Source organism: Balaenoptera ricei, chromosome 12 (genome assembly GCF_028023285.1).
Source record: "Balaenoptera ricei isolate mBalRic1 chromosome 12, mBalRic1.hap2, whole genome shotgun sequence".
NCBI classification, from domain to species: Eukaryota; Metazoa; Chordata; class Mammalia; order Artiodactyla; family Balaenopteridae; genus Balaenoptera; species Balaenoptera ricei.
In genome coordinates this window covers 60790426-60813155 of record NC_082650.1, presented here as the reverse complement: position 1 = coordinate 60813155, position 22730 = coordinate 60790426, and the positions used below count along the sequence as shown (strand labels likewise).

Here is a 22730-nt window from a genome sequence, read left to right as displayed (position 1 = left end):
GTATTGAGTTTAAACCCACTACAGCATATTGTATTGCTTGTGTAATACCAGTATAAATGAAAAAAAAATGTTAAAGAGTGTATCAAGATGCAAATGGTAGTTAAAAAAATATTATGATGTACTGTGATGAAATGGTAATGTTATGAATATCTGTTGGTATATTCTAGCAATTAAAAGAATCTGTTTTTTGTAAATGCAATTGATACATTTAATACACATCTGTCAGATTCAGACCTGAAAAGCTAAGGGAAAAAATAAAGGCAATGACAGTGGATTTTTTATATTTATAAGGAAATGTTATATGGATCAATTTGTAAGCTTGCTTCTTTTTTAATAAAATGAGAAATATCAATTGTTTTCCATAAAACAGGCTTTACTTTTACATTTGACATTAGTTCATACATGTTTCTTTGTTTTACTTTTCAGGCTCAACTTTCCTGCATAATTAAGAATTTGCAGCTTGGTAATGCCATGAACCACATCTGCACTGAAATCAATTATCTATTTGGTAAGTGAGGCAGAAAATATTTGATAAATATTTTTTATCTGCAGTAACTCTAATGTTCACAATATATCTATGATTTTATTGAAGATCTTAAGAAAATTTCTAAGTATCACTTAAGATTATTTTGTTCAAACTGCTTTGTATTCTGGCAAGGTAGGGGACCTGCTTTTATGGATATGTTTAATCCATTGTGTTTAAAAATAGGAAGTCTGATATGCTGCCATTCTTAAACAAAAAGTAGGAAAGACTGAAAATACATGCATTTGTATAATCCATTTTTGAATTTAGCACTTTAACTTTTTATCAAAGTCAAGCTCAAAGCAAAATACTTCTAATTGATCACATGGAAAAATTAAACCTCCCTTGTCTTAGTATGTTCTGGCTTCTATAACAGAATACCACAGACCAAGTAGCTTATAAACATGGAAATTTACTTCTCATAGTTCTGTGGGCTGGGAAGCTCAAGAGTAAGGCGCTGGCAGTTTTGTTTTCTGGTGCAGGTTCATAGAGAGTCGTCTTCTCACAGTATCCTCACATGGCAGAGCAGCAAGGTCTCTGGGGTCTCCTTTATAAGGGCCCTCATCCCATTCATGAGAGCTCCTCCCTCATGACCTAATCACCTCCCAAAGCCCTGCCTCCAAATACCGACATATTGGGGATTTGGTTTCAACATATGAATTTTTTTTGGGGGGGGGGCACAAACATTCAGCCTATAGTATCATTCTATGTTAATATTTCTTTCATCACTTAATTTTATAAAGATTAGGAATGTAGCAGCCCAGGACGTTTTACTTCAACTGTTCATCCAATCTTCCTTAGAGAGTAAGAACTTCCCAAACACCTAAGTATTCTCTTGTTATACTTGGCCCTTGGCCTCTGTTTTTCCCTTTAGCATTTTCTATTAATAATTTTTTTTTTTTTTTTACTGAAGACTGAAAAATAAAATTGAATGCAATTTTAATCTTTGATAATATCAAATGTATAAAATTCCTCAGTATATTATTGTCATTAGTTAAATCTTTACAAAAATGGTGACAAAGCAGTGAGCAACAGTTTAAAAAGCATTTAGAAAGATTGTGAAGAAATGAATCCAAGACATTAGGATATAGAAACAAAGTGTAAGAAAACAAAAGTTTGAGAAAGAGAAAACACAATAAAATGTAAAAGAATTAAAATTGAGTGCTAATCATTTATTCAATATTATTGAACAACTGTTCTGTTCTAAAAGCTGATCTATTTCTGATTTGCCACTAATCACTTTGTATTGAAAATATTTGGTATTAAATATTTTTATATCAAAATAATGGCTTTGATATAAAAATATTTATAAGTAGAAAATTTCTAATATAGAAAAATGTCTAAATAAAAAAATTTTTTAATCTTTAATAATATCCTCAAGTACAAAACATTACTAACATTTAGCATCTTGTCTTTTTTCTGTGCACATAAACTGTTTTTACTGAATTGCAAATCTTCTAAATATTGAGCTGTATACTCTACTTTTAAAAGTTAACTTAGTTTTTTATTATTTTCCATTATATTAAATATCTAAAATATGATTTTAAATGACTCTATGATATTTCAGCAAGTGTAGGTACCAAAATTTATTTAATATTTCCCCTACTCTTGGGCATTTAGGTTGTTTACTGTTTTGTTGCTTTAGGTGATGTTACAGTCAATATTCTCATTCACAAATCTTTGGTTTGCTTCACCACGTTTCCACAAAATAAATCCCCAAAAGTGTAACTATGGGTGTAAAATTGATATCCAGCAAAATTATGTCAACTTAAATGTCTAACAGTAGTTTGAAATTATGCCTAATTCTTGGTTCCTCCTCACCTGACTAAGTATAATACTGAAAAAAATAAGGTTATTACTTGAGAAATCTTTGCCACTATAATGGATGAAAACAGAGTATTTTGTTTTAATTTGCATTTATTTGATTACAAACGTGGTTGAATATTTTTCATATGCTTATTAAACATTCCTTCTCATATCATAGTAACTCTTTTGAACTATTAGTTTTTTTTCTTATTGATTACAAAGAACTTTTTACATGTTAATATTATAAATCTCTTTTTTAATTTGTAACATTTCCTCAAACACTGTTTGCCTTTTATTGTTCTTTATATATATTTAACTTACTTAATATTGACCAAACTCAAATCCTTGGAGTTTTCTATCATAATTTTTTTTAAAAAATGTTTTTACTGAAGTATAGTTGATTTACATGTCATGTTAGTTTCAGGTGTACAGCAAAGTGATTCAGTTGTATGTATATATGTATAGGAAAAAGAATATATATTTTTTCAGATTCTTTTCCTTTATAGGTTATTACAAAATACTGAGTATAGTTCCCTGTGCTATACAGTAGGTTCTTGTTAGTTATCTATTTTATATATAGTAGTGTGCATATGTCAATCCTGAACTCCTGATTTATCCCTCCCTCACCCTTTCCCCTTTGGTAACCATAAGTTTGCTTTCTGTGTCTGTGGATCTATTTCTATTTTGTATATACATTCATTTGTATCTTTTTTTTAGATTCCACATATAAACAATATAATTGATATTTGTCTTTCTCTGTTTGACTTGCTTCACTTAGTATGATAATCTCTAGGTGCATCCATGTTGCTGCAAATGGCATTATTTCATTCATTTTTATGGCTGAGTAATATTTCACTATTTATATATATATACCACATCTTCTTTATCCATTCATCTGTCAATAGACATTTAGGTTGCTTCCATGTTTTTGCTATTGTAAATAGTGTTGCAATGAACATTGGGATGCATGTACCTTTTCGAATTATGATTTTCTCTGGATATATGCCCAGGAGTGGGATTGCAGGATCATAAGGTAGCTCTATTTTTAGATTTTAAAGGAACCTCCATATCGTTCTCCCTAGTGGCTCTACCAGTTCACATTCCCACCAACAGTGTAAGGAGGTTCCTTTTTCTTTACACCCTCTCCAGCATTTGTTATTTGTTCATTTTTTGATGATGTCCTTTCTGACTGGTGTGAGATGATACCTCATTGTAGTTTTGATTTGCATTTCTCTAATAATTAGTGATGTTGAGCATCTTTTCATGTGCCTTTTGGCCATCTATATGTCTTCTTTGGAGAAATGTCTATTTAGATCTTCTGCTCATTTTTTTGATTGCGTTCTTTGTTTTTTTAATATTGAGCTGTATGAGTTGTTTGTATATTTTGGAGATTAATCTCTCGTCAGTCACATCGTTTGCAAAGATTTTCTCCCATTCTGTAGGTTGTCTTTTTGTTTTGTTTACAGTTTCTTTTGCTGTGCAAAAGCTTTTAAGTTTAGTTAGGTCCCGTTTGTTTATTTTTGCTTTTATTTTCATTACTCTAAGAGATGGATCCAAAAAGATATTGCTGCAATTTATGTCAATGAGTGTTCTGCCTGTGTTTTCCCCTAGGAGTTTTATAGTATCCAGTCTTACATTTAGGTCTTTAATGCATTTTGAGTTTTTTTAATGTATGGTGTTAGAGAATGTTCTAATTTCATTCTTTTACATGTAGCTGTCTAGTTTTCCCAGCACCACTTATTGAAGAGACTGTCTTTTCTCCATTGTACATTCTTGCCTCCTTTGTCAAAGATTATTTGACCATAGGTGCATGGGTTTATTTCTGGGCTTTCTATCCTGTTCCATTGAGCTATATGTCTGTTTTTGTGCCAGTACTATGTTGTTTTGATTACTATAGCTTTGTAGTATAGTCTGAAGTCAGGGAGCCTGATCATAATTTTTTGATTTGCCCTTATTTTTGGAGTCTGTCCCCATCTAGAGAATTGAGAGATAAACTGATAGAATTTTCGTCTACTTTTTATTTTATCATCTAACACTTTAATCCTTATAGAATAATTTTGGATTATGATGTGACTTATGTCACTATTCTTCTAGTGACTTTTGCAGGTAAACTTCAGGATCATTTTGCCATTTGCTTTAAAAAAAAATCAATCTATTAAAATAAATAGGATATCAAGTTCAGGAAATTTCTCTTTCAGATTTTGACTAGAATTGCATTACTATCTAAATTAATTTTAAGAAAGAATTGATACCATTTAAAATTTTACTATTATATCCAAGAGCAATTTATGTCTCTATTTAAATATTTGTTAAGTTGTGGTGATATACAATTTTAAAACTATAACATAGTAATATGTATTTTATATGATATATTTATATTACCACATAGTATAGAGTATATATCATATACTTCATCTTACTATATATAATTTAGTAATATAAAGCTTTAAATTTAGTAATAAAACTAAATTATTAGGTTTGGGTTTAAACTATTTATCATTGTTTTATTATTTTATTGACATTGAAATTCATTATATGTAAATTTTATAACTGATTATTAAAGGTATTAGGGGAGAGATTAAAAGGGGAAAATAGCACCATGTTTAAAACTTAGACTTTTTATTCAAATGTACCCAGTTTTGAATCCTGACTTTGGAAAAATGTATATTTCTGGTAAAATGATATACCATACCAAGAATTGTTTTATCCATATATGAAGGTGGGAGAAAGATACATGCAAATATATTCAAATGGGTAAATTAACTGTCTGGGAATGTGTAATAAAAATGCTAAATTAAGACTTGAAAAAGAACTAATATTCTGCACAGGAAATTTTCATTATAATATTAAATTAAAAATATGTAACTATCTCAACAAAATCTAGAGGTTAAACTTGAAAGTGAGGATGAGCAGGTGAGGTAATTAAGAAAGTAAAATTTTCCAAACCTCTCCTGTTCATGTGAATGGGAAAAGAGAAAAACATGAAGAAATGAATTTATTCCTCTGAACTAATCTTACTGCAGTGAGGAAAAAGTCTTGGGGAAAAGAAAGTGAAGCATTTTGATGTACATAAGAGTTGGGAAATACCTAGCATTTTCTTTTCTAATCATGATAGAGAAATATGTGCCTGATTATGCTAATACAATAAGGACGATGACATCAATCAAATGGTAACTAATAGTATTACTTTCAAATTTACAAGGATAAAATTGAATGAAAACAATATACATTAAAGATATGCATCCCAAATATGTAAAATACACTTAAAAATCAATAATAAAAGAATAATTATTTAAAATGAAAGGATGTTAACCCTTTAAAATTAGTTTTAAAAAATTGAACAAAACATTCACCAAATAGAATATACAAGCTAATAAGAATATGGAAATTTGATTGACATTTTTTTTCCACCAGAGAAATGCAAATAATTGAAACTCAGTGCACCATTCCCTCACACCTATTAGAAGAACAAAAAAACAAAAAAAAGAAAAAAAGAAAAAGAAAATAAAAGAAACAAAAGTTGACAATGCCAATTATTAGCAAAGTTTCAGAGCAATAGGTACTTTCTTAAATTTCTAGTGGAAGTAGAAAACCTAGGAAAACTATTTGGCAATTTCAATCCTGTATGTTTATGAAATGAATTAAAAACATATATTTATACAATACTTGTGCAAGGATATACATAGCAGCTTTATTCATGACATATAAAACCTGAAATCAACAAAATGAGTCATAATATGTGAATTTGTAAACAAACTATGATGTACTCATACAATGAATTACTACTCAGCAGTATAAAAGTTATAAATTACTGAAACATCCAAAAATATGGATGAATCTCTAAAAAGAAGAATTTTTTTTTTTTTTTCTGCTAAGGAGAGGCTACATACAAATGCCAGACACAAAAGAGTACTTTCTGTATTCTGAGGATATGGAAATGTTCTATTACTTGATCGATGTTGTGGTTACATGGATGTATGTATTTGTCAACTAGGACACATGTAAGAGTATTAACTAGAGAACTATTAACCCATCTCATTTATTAGTCTTGAGTTAATATGGTAAAATGTTAATTCTTCAAATATTGATTATTAAATTTAATGAAATTCCAATAGAACTCAAACAGAACTATTATGGGAATTGGATAAAATGATCTTAAACTATATGTGGAAGACTAAATAAATAGGAGTGTAAGTAGAAGTAATTAATTAATAAATTGGACTACTATAATACAACATGTACAAAATAAATTCTAGATGGTTTTTAAAAGAGTCTGCACAAATATCTGAGATTGTATATACAATCTGGGTTTCTGTGAGAGGTCTTCTTAAGCAAGAATGGAAATCCAGTTACCAAAAAAGAGAATAGATAAGCATGTTTGATAATATAAAAATGAAAACTTTGTATAGCAAAAGATTTCCAAAATTTGAGAAGCAATATGAAGTTAGAATAAGAGAAATGAGGACCTCATTTACAGTGTTTCTAATCATGCTCACTAGAATATTATATATTAGCTTTGAACAAATTATTTAATTATTATAATTAGATGAAAGTTTTCAACTCAAATTAAGTTATTATTCATTCATTTAATTTATTCAACAAATATGTTTTGGGCACCTATTATATTCTAGCCATGTCCTAGTTGCTGAAGATACAGCAGTAAATAGAACCAAAGAGAGAAAACCAGCTCTCATGGAACTCACATTCTAAATAAGTAAAATTAATAGATAATAAGTAAAATATATAATAAATAATGAGTAAACTAATAAATAAAATAAGTAAAATAGGTGTTAAAGAAAATAATATGTAAAATATATAGTATGTTAGAGAGTGATTAGTGGTGCAAAACCAGAGTAGTGATATAGGAAGTATGTCGTGTGTGTGTGTGTGTGCACAATTTTAGACAAGGTGTCCAGGGAGTTGCTCATTGAGAAGGTGACAGATGACCAAAGACCTGAAGGAAAGGAAAAAGCAAATCACATGAATATTGAAGTCCAGATTATAGAGGAATAGGAAACAGCAAATTTGAAGGCAGTGAGCTGGGAGCATGCTCGTTTGTTTGAGAATAACAGAGAAGCCAATGTGGTTATAGGGGCAATGAGCTGAGTTGGCAGGGTAGGGAAAGTTTAGGTAACAAGCCCAAAGAGCTAATAGGGGTCCAAAACAGGACCTTATACATTATGAAGTCTTTGGCTTTTACTGTGAGTAGGAAAGGGAAATTTGAGCATAAAAGTGTAATGGTATATTTTACCTTATCATGGAATTGCTCTGGCTGCAGTGAGGCATAGACTATAGGGGCAATGAAGGAGCAAAGAGAACAGCTGAAAGCTTTTGTAATAATCTAGATGGGAGATAATGGTGGTTTGATTTGAGGTAGCAATGGATTTGAAAACTGTCAAATATTACCTATAGCTGAAATACAATAGGTGGCAAGAGTTGACCACTAGATTTGGCAAAATAGATTTCATTGGTGATCTAGTTTTGGTGTAGTGGATAGTGGCAAAAACTTTTTGGAGTGTTTCAAATGGAAATGGGAGGAGAAAATGAGAGTAGGTGTCTTTAAAGGAGGAATTCTGCTGTAAAAGGAAGGACAGAAATTGGACAGAAGTTGGAAAGGGAAATGGGGCCCAGAGATGGAAGAGCTGTAGAGAAAATAAGATGAGTTATATGAGAAAGAGGAAAGTACTGTTTGAATAATAAAATTGATTAGGCCATATCTGATGGAATCCAATGGCCAAATGGAGGAGTTGGCCTTATGTGGTAGTAAGGACAAGTCATCCACAGTAATAGAAGAAAAGGCAAAATATATAGTCACTAAAGCAGGTTGCTAGAATTATGAAGAAGGTGGGATAAGCTTGTGGAAATTCTCTTCTATGTGTTTTTACTTTCCCAGTCATTGCTGTGAGTGAATATGGGGGAGGAAATACTGGAGAACTGGAGGAGGTGGAGGTGTGAAGAAGTCATCATTCTAGGTGATGGAGAGAGTGGAATGAATGAAAATATGGTATCATTGAGCACTGAGAACACAACTGAGGTTTGTGATTATAAATGTAAAGAGAGTTCAGAAAGCACTGAGTGTGTGTGTCTGTGTGTCTGCATGTGTTTCTCCAGTTTCATTCAGTACAAACATATGTGCCAGAATAGGCAGAGTTGAATCTATCCAGGTTGGTGGTTTTTCCATCCGGTACAATGAATTAAAAGAGGAGCGAGGGAGTTGGAAGTGTATGTGAGGGAGAAAATATAACTGGCTGAGGAAGTTAGCTATGTAAGGAGGGAAGTGGGGACATGAAGGTGATTAGGACCATGATAATCAAGTAGAATCAATGGGTTATAGGTCCTCTGAGGTCAAGGGTTGTTGAAAATGGGGTTTAAGAGAGTGAGCTGAAAACATTAGGTGTGGTAGTTACAGATTGACAAAATCAACACGGGGTTACAGAAGAAAACAGTTGGAATTCTCACAAAGTTTAAACAGAAAAATAATATCTTTGTTGATATTCATGAAAGTTCCAGTTCAGTAGTTTGTTTTGGACATAGGTTCCAAGAGATTCTTTGCACAATATTGAGTTGTGCTACTCAATATTGAGCTCCTTCAAAAAACCTGCTCAGTGTACTATTAATCCAGCATAGATCTATTTTTATCATTTTTTCCTAAATCATTTTAGGAGCCATTGATATAATTTTTGAGGGTGACATCATTTTATGACCTCTGAGTATGAGTTTATTTTATATACCTTGAAAGTATTCCTTTCAAGTTTCAATACCCATTTGCTACATATATTTATCTATACATTTTTGTCTATGTCTATGTATGTGTATATACAACAACCCAGGGGATTAGGGGGGCCAACCCTCTGTGTAATTAAGAATCCAAGTATAACTTTTCAGTCAGCCCTCCCTATGTAAACGTGGTTCCACATCCAGGGATTCAACCAACCGATGATCAAGTAGTTCTGTAGTATTTACTATTGGAAGAAAAAACAAAACGCATTTAAGTGGCGCTGTGGAGTTCAAACCCGTGTTGTTCAAGGGTCAACTATCTATCTATCTATCTATCTATCTATACATACCTTTTATGATTGATAATATTTTGTAACATTAATTCTGAAACTCATATTCAAATACTGAAACATCTTTAAAAACATATGTTCCCGCAAAATAGCCCTTTCTATCTACTCTCATCTGCTTACAGTGGTTCATTTTTCTACTCTGTTCACTTTACATCCTTCACATGTGTCTTGTAAGGTTTCAATACCAGAATGTCAATCCTAATCTAACATTTGTTTTTGGCTTTTGAAGCCATCATGTAGATCTTCTGTTTTTAGAGAACTTAAAGTCATTTTGTTATGCTATAAATGTTTGCAGAAACAAAGATTTCTGTAAGCATTGTTAGAGTTATTTTTTTCTATAAAGTTTTAATTTATACTAAACTCCTATTTCCTCTATGCACATGACCTCTAAAAAGAAAAACCTCTTTAGAATTTCATAGTTCCATAGGGAGGAGGGAACTTAGATTGCTTGGTTTAACATTTTGCATACTCTATGCAAGATGATAATAAATGTCCTATTTGTTGTATACTCTATTTTCCTATAAGGCAGAAATGAAATATATTAGCATGTTAAAGATTCTGGGAAGTCCTGTAGTAAAGAAATCTGACCAAATTTGATATAGCTTTTCCCAAATATATTTGATATAAAAATATTATCCATCTTCCTTTTTTTCTGAACACCTATTAATGTCTCATTGAAGGAATTCTTCTCAGAACTGTTTGAGAAATACTGTTCTCCCTGTAGATGAGTAAACAGAGACATGGTATATTGATAGTTTTTTTTCTAAAGTTAAATGTCTATTTATTGGCAGAAATGATCAGAACTAATTTGGACTCCCAATTAAGTGCTCTTTCTTCCTGCCATTTGTCTTCTGGTACTTTCTTATCCCCAGTGCCATGCTGAGCCATATTGGAGCCTGAAGCAAAAGGAAAAATCTGTAACACTAATCCTGTCTTTATTTAAAATACTGATATTTTGTTTTCCATTGATTTATCTGTATAAATTTTAATTAAGAAAAATATTGTTAAAAATATTATGTATCTTGATTACTGAGTTTTTTGTTGCCCTTTATATTTTGTGCTGGAGAGAGGTCATTTGCCTAACTAGACATGGCTTGGATTGTCCCAACAAAACTACATGTATCTCTAGATTTGGAATATCCAATTCATTCCATATTCCAAATTATTTAAAAGCATGATGAACTAGTCAAGTCCCCACATCAAAACACAAGCTTTGGTGGCTCCCATTCTTCACATTTATAGATAGAAATGTACCAACTATCCTCCGCCCTTTTATTCCTGAGAATTTTAGAGTGTCTCTCCAATTTTTTGGTATATTAATTTATAAATACTATGTAGATTATAGCATACTTTCTGAAAGTCTGCAATTTTAATTAAATTATAATTAACAACCCAAATCTTCCATTAACCAGTTCCTATGTACAAGGGAATCAGCTTGGGGCTGAGATTACATCTACTAGTTCCACTTCATGAAAATGCATGTCACTAGCTCAATGAACTCTAATATTACAGCATTTCCCAAAATGTGTTTCAGAGAAGGGGATGTTAATAGATTCAGGGGAGAAAAAATAATATAGTCATAAAATTAACTAGTTGGATAAAGATCTTAAGGAAACTAAAATGGGTCTTTATTTCAGGACTTTTCAGAGCCTTTAATATGCTAATGTCCTTCAGGCATATACAAAGAACTTAGAATGCACTGTTTTTTAAACGTATCTGACTGCAGAATATATATATATATATATATGTCTGAATGTGTGTGAGCTTTTGCATAGAACATCTGTCATGGCGCTATTGTTTCACAGATATCTTTGGAAAGTGCATCTCTAATAGACTAGTCAAGATGGGATTTTCTTTTATAGAAAGTATTTTTTAGATGATGTGTAATTCAGTGTTCAGTGATACCACTTTATCTTCCAGTAATGGTTGACTTATCCCAAAGATCCGCCGAGACTCTTCTTGGGCATGGGAGAAATATTGAAAATTAATTAACTGTTTTACCAAGTGGCCATTTATGAGAATAGATTTTAATTTTCTGATCAATACGCCAACCTTTACACAGCTAAATATTTTTTGTAACTCTCAGGTAGCTATTATCCACTTAATGAAAGAGTTCCCCCTAATCAATCATATTTGGAACAGCTTACATGCTTATCCTTGTTGGCTCAGCTATCTCTGACCTGTTTACTTCAAAAGAAATTTTGAAAATCTAATCCTCCTTTCCTGTTACACCTTTATTGTTTTCCATATATAGTGCATCCCACCCCTTCTCATCTGACCATCCCTGAGGCCTGGGAGAACTGTTATTTTGCTTTTTTTCCTTACTCTCAGAGATGCTGACAAAAATAATTCCTTGCCCCCAATTACTAATTGAAAACAATTAATATTGATCTGCTGAAAATTGAATAGAAAGTCTAAACTTGGTATTCCTGAAAATAAATTTGAAAATAATTTTATATTTTAAAGAAATTTTGGATAAGTGTGGTAATAGTGCTTTCAACTTCAAAGGTTGAATAATTGATCATAATTTAAAATCATTGCCTCTAACCCCTTCTCCATCGCTTTTGTTTTAGGTGTAGACACTTACATAATATGTCAAAGTCTGTAGTGATACACTGTCTTTCAGTAGCATCACAGCAACTATGCATAACATGCCCAGGCTTATTTTCATAAGTTCGTTTTCATCTCTGAGCATCCCATTCATAGTCCATTCGTTGGCCACACACGTGGACTCTGTTTGGATTAGAAAGTCATTTTCTTATCTTTAGCGGCATCTTTAGCAGCATACTTTAAGAGTATGAGTTTTTCCAAATGAAATAGGTAATTGTCGTTTATAAAATATTATGATGGCACCGAGTCTGTACAACTAAAAACATTCCGGTGTTTGCTGCAAGGCATGAGGAGACAGTGACACAGCTCATTTCCTCAGCCGAGCTCTCTTTGCTGCCTTGTACAACACTTATTTCAAAGCACGCCACAGCTTAGAACTGTCGTGATCCCCATTAATATAAAATCATTGACCCCTGCTCCCGCTGGTGCGACTAAATTACATTCTGCTGCTCAGCGGCAGCCGCCCATGGGGCCAGTGCTTGTAGTCGTCGCCAGGTGCCTTGATGCCAGCGCAGCCCCTCCTACACCCAGGGTTTGCCTTTAATGAGGATTAGGCACCTTCAAAGATCTAGGAGGACCCACTTCCAGGATGGAAGCCTTTCTAATGGCATCTGGGCTTATCGTAGGCAGTAATTTAGTATCTCAGAGGAGAACAGAGAGAGATTCATTTCTCGCCTCTAAGAAATTGTGGGAATGTGTGGTTTTGTAATTGACTTTTTATTCCTCTTCCTCTCTACCAGCACAAATTCAAGAGCATTATTATGCCTAACAATATCATCTTTTTATGACACCTAGAAGTTGGGTGTGGTAAATTATGACATATCTCAGGTAGGGAAATTCCTCTTTGACTCTATTATTATGTGATGTGCTACTAACAAGACTAAACACACTCACAGATGACCCACACTCAGTTCATCTTTGTATTTCTGGTGGTGGAATTTCTTTACAAAAGGATGTATAACCTGATTCCAAATGTGGTCTGTTTTCTCACTGTGTGGTCTCCTTTACATCAGAGCCTGACCCTTTCAGACCTGCCCTTTCACGTGGTACATTTGCTTTCTGAGAGTGAGGCCATCAGGGGTCTGAACCTTCCTACAGTGGGTGTGGAATTTGCAGGAATGTTCTCCGCTGCTACAGCAGTCATTCATTCTTGCCTTGATTATTAAGGAACAAAGCAGGAGAGTTAGGTAGAGAAATGCAGAAAATAGCCATTGAACACAGAAAACATATTTTATGTATTCAAACTCCTCCCTTACATAAACCTCAGAAAAATGAAAAAACGGAACTAAAAATTACTCACACATACGGTATCAAAATAAATGTGATTATGTGAATGTACATACATATATTCACACAATTATTTGCAGTATGTTTAGATGAGTTCTTTATATAACAACCTGTTATTCAATGAAAAGCTCAGAAGTAATTTATCATCAGAATAAAATCTGGTGTTTGAAGTATTATTTTGGAAAAATCGGATGTTTTTGTCTGGTGAGGGAAGGAATCTACATATTACAGTAAAACAGGTTTAATCTGGGAGAATTTGTAATCATAAATCAGTTGATTTTCTCTCTGTTTTTAGTTGTGAGACCAAATCATGAAATTTTCTCAATCTAGTAACCTTCAACAGGTTTTAGTTTTTAAATATATTCTGGTAAGAAACTGTGCCTTAGCTCAGCCCATGTGCACGCCGTAACCAGTTAGAGGTATAAACTGGGACAGAGTTTAATCAGTACTGTGCTGGTCACACTGACTGTGTATGGAGACTTTGTCTGAATTTTCTACCCTATGATTCCTATCAGAAGAAACAAATTAAGTTTTACGGCCCTAGGGAGTATCTGCAGAGAGTTCTCACTAACTGCAGAGAGGTTAAATGGTCTACACTATTTAATTATAAAATTTACCAATACTATTTGTTGATAAAAATCTGTTTTAAATAAAAATGCACCAAACCAAACAATAATAAGGGAAAGTATAGAATTTCTGGAGATTGAATTTATCTGCATGATATATAAATACAAATGATATAAATAAAAGTAAATTTGCTCACTATACTTTTTAAAAGACTTATTTTTGGTTTCCAAAATTATTTTTTCCCTGAGGTTTAATTGTTTCATGAAATTCAGTATCTGCATTAACAACTTGCTCTTGAAAGCTGATACCCAAACAGAGGGCTTTCTTTCCAGAAGGGTGTCCTAACCCCAGTCACACGTCTGCTAATTTGGCTTTTCTCTTAATCTCGGAAGAACTTGCTGAACAGAAGTGAAACTATGCACGTGCTAATGGCTCGCGCGCTCTGCAAACTCCCCTCTCTCCCCGAGAGTGTCTGGTGTGCAAAGCTGAGCTGGAACAAAGATACACTAATTATTCCCCATTAATTTGTCTGCTTGAATGGTCCTAAATACCAGAGTGATTAATTAGCGCAAGGCAGCCGGGGCAGGATGTCACACCCTTCTCTGCATTTAAGTGTCGGCAAGGTTGTGCTCAAGTGTTGACAACAGCATATCTTTAATTTTCTCCAAGAAGAAAAGTTTAGTCAGTACAATTAATTTGAGCTTGGCTGGCTTGCAGGAATAAACGTAACATGTGGAATGATATTACTGCTGTATAGGCATTTTTTTTGCCTCCTTAGGGTACAGTAAAACTTTTTTGGCAACTCCGTTATTGAATAGTGTATTTCTATAATTGTTTCAGTTTAACTTAATTACTTTTGTGCATTTTGCAGCAAAAAAAAAAAAAAAAGAGCATGGATCATAAAATAGAAATTATTATTCATAATAGGTTAAGATGGATATAGATAAATGAATGCATAGATAAGAATTAGAAGCAGATAAAGAATGGCATTAAATTTGGTATCCTTTTAATGTATGCAGTTTTCTCTCATGAACTAAAATGTACAGCAATGTTATAAAAAGAATTTGAGACCACTTAACCCCTGAAGGTTATAAATCAGTTTACTTAAAAATATATAACTGAAAAGTTGCTTATTTGACCTCATTTTTTGGAAGTGGGTTTTGCTGAGATTTTAAGCTTTATGAACAATATTTTGCCTAGATTAGTCTTCTAACTAGTAACATGTATAAATCACTTGTAAAGAATAATAGAGTAATAGGTGATATTGAGCACTTTCATTATATTCTTTATTTTTTGTAACTTTGTCAGAGTGTTTTTCATAAGAAAAAAATTAACTCCATTTTAAAACAGTTATATACTGTTTAGAGAAATGAGATGAATCAAATAAAGTAGCTGCTTGCTCATACCGTTTTCCCTGTTTTAAGATTGAACTACAAACATAATTCTGAAATAGAAACATAATACTTATATAATTAGGAAGTAGTGTGTTTCATTTGTTACATTCTATTTCTTGGCTGTTACTGAAATTTTAAATTAATTCATTTTGCTATGGGCATGCTGTTTTGTTTTGTTTTGTTTTCAAACAGTGGGAAGAGAAAAAAATCAGAGAGTGCCAAGCAGCCGGCACACGGATGTTCTCCTCTTTTCTTTCACAGTCTTCCTCAAGCTCTATACAAACCCAAAAGGCTATTCAGCAGCGGGGGTGGGAGCACCGAGGGAGGGAAGGGGTCGCCTCTCCCATCTCTCCATGTATCTCATTGTTCATCACTTGTCAATGTATTTCCCACACACCATCTCCAGCCACTCGGAGCCTCATCCTGGCTGCTGGTTCCATGACCTCCACGACACTATTCTCTCTTCCTCCACTCCCCACATCTACAGTCTTGTTTTGTTTTTTAATTTTTCCCAGACAGTGGTTGCTATAAGACTGTCACTCTGGGTATATAGGGTTGTAGAAAATATTTGTTGGAACAATTAAGAGTAAAACAAAAGTTTCTCAGTACAGTGATCCCTGGCTCATACTTCATCGTATTCTTCCCCTACCTCCACTCTTTCACCTCCAATTTCTCCACAGGTTTTCACAGTGGTTGTGAACTTTTCACTGAAGCAGCATGTGTAGTGAAAAAAACCACAATCCTTAGGCTGGAAGTTTTATTTCCAGTAGTAGTTTTACTACTCATTAATAGTGCAATTTAAGGGGAAAAAAATCACTTAACCTATTGAGCCTCTTCTGCAAAATTACTCATATTTGCTCCATGGAGATGTAAATGAAATAAGAAATATGATTCTTCATCCACTTTGTTTAATAGTCTGTTACTCTTGGTAGAACAAAGGTAGCTGTATTTTCTTGGTGCTTCACAGTTTATTAAATATTTGCCATATTTGCCCATCTATGGCAGGGCATAAAATTATTGGCAATGTTTATACTTGATTGAAATGAGGTTAAATCCTGTTCGTAGGTTTTGCTAATTCTCCTCTGCCTCAGCAGATAAACATGGAAAGAGTTGGAAGGGTGTTGGACCTCTTTATATCAAAAGAAAGAACTGTTTTCACTGAAATATCTTTGAGACGTTTATATCTTTGAAGAGAGAAGAACAATTAAAAAGTTATAGTCAAGCTAAATACCTTTAATTCCTTGCCTTCCCTGTGTGTATACACTGCTTCCCACATCAAGAGATGGAGTCTAGTTCTTCGCTTCTTGAATATAGCCTGGATTTAGTGGCTTGCCTTTTTCTATGGTTGCAGCAAAGTGATGTCCCAGGATTTTCAAACTAGGTTGTAAGAAGCTTTGCAGTTTCCCCTGGATCACTTGGTATACTTGTACTTTCGATGTATCCTCTAAGAATCTTTAAGAAGCTACATAAGAGAGCTACATGGAGAGGCCACATGTAAATGCTCTAGTCAACAGCTCTAGCTGAGTTCCCATGTGACATCCAGCATGAACTGACCACCATCTTGGATGTCTAGCCCAATCAAACCTTTAGATGACACCAGCACCAGCCATCATTTGTTTGCAACCCCATGAGAACCTCCAAGTGAAAATCATCCAGCTGAGTCCATTTGATCCACAGAAATGTGAGAGATGATAATAAAGTATTACTTTAAGCCACTAAGACTGGGGATGGTTTGTTATATAGACAGAATAATGAAACAACAACAAAGCTGCATATTAGCATAATTTAAACTTTTTACATCACAGTGGCAAATCAAGGTAAAATTCACAGCTAGAACTTGAATAATTGAGCGAGGAATTGTATTTGTGTATATCAGCTATCTTCACTCATTCATCCATCCATCCATCATTTGGCTACCATGAGCCAGAATTTTTGCTTGTTACATACACTGAAGAATTTTTATAAACAAAAGGTTTAGTTCCTCAAAGTATATTGATTCAGAAATGTGTGTTATCAAAATAATTTTTACAAATAACAAAATGAGATTTAAGATGTACCTTTTAAATAAACCATTATCAATTATTTTAAGAACTCATACGAGATACCAGATTTTGAATTGTTGTGATTTATTAACTCTGAATTGCACTCATTCCTTCAAGAATTCTTTGAACAGAGGCTTTAGTTTTGTCAGTGTTTCTCACATTCTAGTGAGAAGTAGAATGGAAAACTCTGGCTAGCTATTAGGACAATAACATCTATTTCCCCCACAATTCCTTTATAAAATTCTCCTAAGAGCAGTGGTGTTACTCTTGATCTTTTAGAAAGATCAGTGTCAATACCATCTTATGTGCTGTGGACAACACTGGTCACACAAATCATACCTTTTGGGAAAAAAGTAGATGAAAACCATTTAATTTATGGACTTGACTTTTTCAGAAAATACACATTTTTCCTTTGGCTCCTTGCCTTTGGCCTTCTTTGACAGTTCCATCTCCTTTCCTTTATCACCTTTGTGGGCTTGTTTCCTGCTATACCTAAAGTTGTAAAACTCAAAGAGTGGAAATAGTTTATCAAAACAGTCTGTGTATCTTAGAAAGTGGAAGCGACATAGGGTGGAACGTTTAGTATTTAGACACCCGCAGCTTGTAATATCTAAAGCAATGACACACTTCCCCTAGTTTCTCTTTAGTGAGTACTCGGCTTCTTAGAACCTGGGAGAGGAAGAGAGATAGAAGGTGATTTTTTGGGGAGGGGAAAAAAGAAAAGGCCCAATGGAACTCACCCCATGCTGAAAGCAGCAGTGAGCAGTATAGGTGACAACTGTGCTAAGTGTAACCAGACACATCTCTTGAACTTTAACTAACATCCTCCTTCTTCTTTGCCGCCAAATTGTTCACATTGTTATGATGTTAAGAAGAGCATTGCCCAAGTAATGAAAATTTTTCTCTCTTCCAACAGAGGGTATTTTTAAAAAAATTTTATTGGATTATAGTTGATTTACAATGTTGTGTTAGTTTCTGCTGTACAGCAAAGTGAATCAGTTATACATATATATATATATATATATATATATATATATATACCCTTTTTAAGATTCTTTTAGAGTATATATGCTCTTTTTTAGATTCTTTTCCCATATAGGTCATTACAGAGTATTGAGTAGAGTTTCCTGTGCTATACAATAGGTCCTTATTTGTTATCTATTTTATATATAGTAGTGGGTATATGTCAATCCCAATCTCCCAACAACAGAGGGTATTTTTGAAAAGCATTCACTTTCTTCTGCCCATTGAGAGGCTTTCTAAAAAATGGTTTAATGTCTAGTATTATATTGAAACTAGTATCTGTAAACCTTGATTCACCTGTAGCATCTAAATGTAAATTCAGCTTTAGTATCAGAGATTCTCAAATATCTGTCCAAGGTCTGATGCCAGGCAGTTACATTGAAATCACAGGAGAGTACGTTTAAAATCTGGAATTCTAGATCCACACCTTGCTGGAATGGGACCTGAGAATCTGCTGTTGTTCTCATCTACCATCACATGTGGCCCAAGCTTTCTTCCATGAAACTACGGTGCCTTGAGATGCTCTGTAAAAGGAACATTCTCTCCTAGAGAGACACAGTGCACATGGTCATATTAAATTCTGAAATGTATTTAACTTGACTTAACCAAGTATTTCCAGACTTATTGGACCTTCAAAACATTTTTTAACATAGTATTCCGTGGAGCACACTATGAGAAAAGAAAGATTAGAAGAATGCTGAGATGTTCCTTCAATTAAAATTAAGCAAAACAAAACTTTCTTTGGTTTGCAAAATTTATATTTTCTCACATACTCATAACATTTCCTGTAAGCTTGACCTTTTTTTTCTTTCCAATTGCTTACTCTCCGCTATAAACTAATATATATTTTCGAATATAATGGTTTTTAAAAAATAGAAATTACCTTAAAATTGTACGTGTGCCTGAAGTGTTCAGTGTTTTCCAAGGAACATATGTATTACTCATTACTTCAAAGGTCTAATTCTAAGAATTTACAAAAAAGAATCAAAATATTTCATTATAAAGTAAATGGTCACTAGAATACCTCGCCATATCCTGGCTTGTATGATAATTAGTTATCGACATGAATTTCCCCTCACTCAACTACAAGCTACTCGAGGGAAAAGATATCTTGCTCACCTTTGTTCAAAAGTCTTTCCTGAGTTGTGTTGTTTCCTATAACCAGATTTCCCTGAACCATGATATCAATGTCCAGATGCTGTTCAATGTGAAGAATTCACACGCGTCAGTAGTGTGCTGACCTTATCAGGTTTCTGTGTTTTGTTTTGTTTTTCAAAGATAAAGTGATACTGCATCCTCAATTTGCATATTGGAAACATCAGTAACCAACATCCGCTCTTCATCCACTTCAGTACAAAACCCCAATCTGTCAAATTCTTGATAAGCTCCTTGAGGGCAGGGATTATATTTTTACTTATTTTTGTCCCTCCTAGACCTTCAAAAACATTCAAGAAGTGGTTGTGGAGTGGATATGAATCACCAAAAGGGAAAAATGTTGAGCAATCTGTGACCATTATGACTTCCTCAATATAATGTTTTCCTGAAAACCAAGATCCCAGACTTGACGTTTATGGCAACATAGGTGCCAACCGTGGGCTGCTTTCTGCACCAAATGGAATTTCTCTGTTTGCTTTTTCTGTCCCTTGCTTTTATTCCTACTCACTTCCAAAGCTCTGAATATTCAGCTTATGTAGTTAAAAGTTAAATTTCAAAGATACCGAATTTCAGAGTGGAGGTTTTATTAAGGGCAGTAATAAACAAGTGAGAGTTGCACTGCACTCGACAAAAGTTCTGCAGTTTCTATGGCCCTTGTGTTCATAGATGAAGAGCCAAATGGAAATGTTCAATAAAACATGTGCGAGACTGCACAATGGAACAGTCCTTACATTTTACATCAAGCTGCATCAGGGTCACGGGAGGTGTTTTATTAGCACAGTCAACAATAATATCGTGATTTTTTATTAGGAGGAAAAGATAGTGAGAGACTCCTAATTATTTTTCAGCCTGAGGGGCATTTTTTCTTAAAATGAGTGTTAATTTGATCATTGTCGTGCAGTTCACAGATTTACATGAACTTATTTCACTGTGACACATGGTTAAGAGCCAGACTAAGATTGTTGCTTTATTAATGGTTTTCAGTAAATGTATTCAAAAGTGCTAACTGTGTGGGTGTATGGATGATATTGATAGCACTCGGAAGGTTGAATCCTTTTGGAAGTAGCTAGCCTGAAGCTCTTTTCACATGATATTTTCTTTGTTCATGCAGTGAGATGTTAAGCCTACAAGAATGAAATAAAATCCCAGTGAAATAAGAATGGCGTTGTCTCAGATATTACCAAAATGGCTTTTCTAGAAATGTTTCCTTTCTTGTTTTCCCCTTCCCCCAGTAAGGCAAGCATTAGAGACCTGAAAAAGCTAGTGATTTTTCAAAACACTTGCTTTAGCATAATCAACAAAATACTGCACAATGTTTTTGTTGTTAAATGTTATCGAATAAGCATAATCTACTAACCCTTACACTAACAATTCTTGCCAAGTGTATTTCTGAAGGTTATTTATTATGATTTTCTTTTTGATCTGCACATATTATGCTAAACTGAAAGCAAGAATCTTAAGCTAGTAGCGACCAGGCTCATTTTTATTTTGTCTATCTTTTTTACAAACATCATTAATTTAGTAAAAAGTCTTACAAAAATCTTCTGCCCTGATACCATAAGAGATTCCACATCAGACATAATTTTAATGTAGAAAAAGTCTTCAAAAAGGGCAAAAGTTTAATATGTAGAAGGAGAGAACCTGAGATACATTCTGTAGGGTTTTCTATTTAATTTAAAACTGACTTGTTCTAAATAATTTAGTGCATTTGGAAAAAAATCCTGAATTGGACTGAGAAAATTGGCAGGGTTTGGTTTTTTTTGTTTTTTTTTTTTGACATAAGAATCTTACTAATTTGATGAAAAATCCCCATTTTTTAAGATAAATTTTAAAAATTATATTACAAATATAAAGGTGATTTGTAAGTTATAAAGTGTATCAAGATTTTAAGTTACTATCCTTATTTAATGAACTATTAATCTGTATGTCGACCGTAAAGACCACTCGATGTCTTTATATATTTTTAAATGATTAAAAACTACAGAAAATTTGTCACATATTGTTCATAACAGAGTAATCTTAAAAGAAGTATGGTGAGTGGAGGCCAGTAAAAAAATTAATGTTTATCCCAGGGCAAATCTAATACAAAATTGATATTTTTAAGGACATCCTCATTGTTAAGACTGCTTGAGAGAGCTGCTTTTAACTCTTACTAATGGGAATTGGATTTGACAAAAAAAAGGATTGAAACTTAAATTTAACCTTGCTCCAAATGAGTAAATACAGCACAACATTCAAGTATTATTACTGGTCAAAAATAATTTTAAGGTATTGTGAGGAAATAATCCCAATTATACTTTTGCCTTTCTTTATAGGGGGAAAGGATGACTTTTTTCCCAAGTGTAATTTATATGCTTGGTTGATGAGTAGATTTTCCTTTGAATTATTTTTGCATATTGGGGAATGTACCTATATGAAAAAGAAAATTTTCCATGTGTATATCACTCATCATTAACCAATCCTGTTTTTAAAGCGTGTTTAGAATTCAATTTTACAATTTTCCAAAAACACAATTACAGATTTTTGGCACATGCAGAGACCTTGAAAACTCATTGAATCCATTTGTCAGATTCTCAGCAGGACTTGGGAAATTTTGTTTATTTCTTTCATTGCACTTTTCCATAACTCCTTTCGAAAATCTCATAGCTTTGTATTGTAGCAATAGCTTTTGATCAAGGCATCAATGACCTGTTTATACTTGAGCAATATTAACCTCCTTGAAAAGGTAGACCTCCAATATTCTGAGTCCCATAGAGTCTCTGTGCACAGGACTGGGCCACATCTGTCTATGAACAGTTCCTGATGTAATTCACACTCTTATCCTTAAAAAAAAATTTGATTGGGAATATCATGAAGTCACTTCAATTATTTCTCGGAAACCTCACAATAAATCAGATATATATTAAGTTTAAAGGTCATCTGAAGGTCTCACCAAAGATATTTTGATAGAGAAAAGCCTGTATTGTACACACTGATTTGGCTAACAAGTAGTCGTGATTGAATAATGCCTCTTGTGTTATATTAGTATAAAAGAGACTTTTAACTTATCCCATTGCTGATGTTGACACATACTTTGTTATTCAGGGCCATTTGTCACCAAGAAGTCTGACTATTGCAAAAAGAAAAAAAAAATTCTTGGCCAAGTCTTGAACCACACTAAATTAGGACAAAAGTCAAAACCAGAACCGAAGCTTTACACTAAGACAAAAACCATCACATAGCCTGCGTTGCTTCTAGATTGTTTCATGCACTTGTT

At 33.4% G+C, this 22730-nt stretch overlaps 1 long non-coding RNA gene across 3 annotated transcripts in view; it reads left to right on the top strand.

Annotated features, from left to right (window-relative positions):
- Positions 1 to 22730, top strand: part of LOC132376356 (uncharacterized) — a 1138994-nt gene that overhangs the window by 799776 nt on the left and 316488 nt on the right. For all 3 annotated transcript variants that reach the window (XR_009506280.1, XR_009506281.1, XR_009506279.1), the window contains one exon: positions 427 to 508. This is a non-coding gene — a long non-coding RNA (uncharacterized LOC132376356). The remainder of the gene's footprint in view (positions 1 to 426; positions 509 to 22730) is intronic.